At 49.3% G+C, this 1392-nt stretch overlaps 1 non-coding gene across 1 annotated transcript; it reads right to left on the bottom strand.

Annotated features, from left to right (window-relative positions):
• Positions 1-204: 204 nt before the first annotated feature.
• trnae-cuc lies at positions 205-276 on the bottom strand. Its single transcript has one exon. It is a non-coding gene; the product is annotated as a tRNA-Glu (tRNA).
• Positions 277-1392: the final 1116 nt, after the last annotated feature.

Genomic DNA, 1392 nt, shown 5'->3' with positions numbered 1-1392 from the left:
AATTTAGCATGGCCAATCCACCTAACCCGCACATCTTTGGACTGTGGGAGGAAACCGGAGCACCCGGAGGAAACCCACGCACACAGGGGGAGGACGTGCAGACTCCACACAGACAGTGACCCAGCCGGGAATCGAACCTGGGACCCTGGAGCTGTGAAGCATTTATGCTAACCACCATGCTACCCTGCTGCCCCAAAAATTGCGTTCCCTGACCGGGAATCGAACCCGGGCCGCGGCGGTGAGAGCGCCGAATCCTAACCACTAGACCACCAGGGAAACCTTTAGAGAGGGTGCAGAGGTGGTTCACCAGGATGTTGCCTGGTATGGAGGGTGCTAGCTATGAAGAAAAGTTGAGTAGATTAGGATTGTTTTTGTTGGAAAGACGGAGGTTGAGGGGGGACCTGATTGAGGTCTACAAAAGTATGAGAAGTATGGACAGGGTGGATAGCAACAAGCTTTTCCCAAGAGTGGGGGTGTCAATTACAAGGGGTCACGATTTCAAGGTGAGAGGGGGAAAGTTTAAGGGAGATGTGAATACAAAGTTTTTTACGCAGAGAACGGTGGGTGCCTGGAACGCTTTGCCAGCGGAGGTGGTAGAGGCGGGCATGATAGCATCATTTAAGATGCATCTAGACAGATATATGAACGGGCGGGAAGCTGAGGGAAGTAGATCCTTGGAAAATAGGCGACAGGTTTAGATAAAGGATCTGGATCGGCGCAGGCTGGGAGGGCCCAAGGGTCTGTTCCTGTGCTGTAATTGTCTTTGTTCTTTGTTCTATTGATGGCAGGGCAGGTTTGACAGGCCATGTAGTTGGTTCCTGCTCCTATTTCTTAACTTCTGATGTTCTCATCAGTTTGCTTAGAATGGTCTGCAGATGAACTAAAATAAAACATATGAGGTGATTGGTTTATCTGTCACACTGGAGCTGTGCCCTGTCCAGTGCACCAGATGCAGTGAATGGGTGATTGACTCAATGTGGAAAAAGGGTGTAAGAGGAATTTACTGATTATTTTCACAGTCCCACAGCTGCCCTGGAGAGGTCACTCTGCACCGGCTGAGAATTTTCCCCACTCGATCAGCTCAGTTCACCCAGCAACTGATGATGCCCAAGAGACTCAGACTGTGATTGGTGAATATTGGCTGGAAATGTTCCATGTGGTGAATGGTTTTCGTGCCTCAGTGGGGAGTTTCACTTCTCGGGAATTTCCAGCTCAAGTCACAAGTTCTTGTTAAAAACCAGAGGAACCAGTTGGAGAGGAAGCAGGTGTGGGAAAGAAATTCAGGTTGGTGAGTAAATCACTTAACCTGAATATCGAACAGAGATGCTTAACAGGTGACCAACGTTGCAACATAATTAACAGTTACTGCCCAAGGCTCTGCTGCCCCCAGTC

Source organism: Scyliorhinus canicula, chromosome 13 (assembly GCF_902713615.1).
Source record: "Scyliorhinus canicula chromosome 13, sScyCan1.1, whole genome shotgun sequence".
Taxonomy (NCBI): domain Eukaryota; kingdom Metazoa; phylum Chordata; class Chondrichthyes; order Carcharhiniformes; family Scyliorhinidae; genus Scyliorhinus; species Scyliorhinus canicula.
Note: the sequence above shows the minus strand (reverse complement) of the source record. Positions and strands in the feature narration are given on the sequence as shown.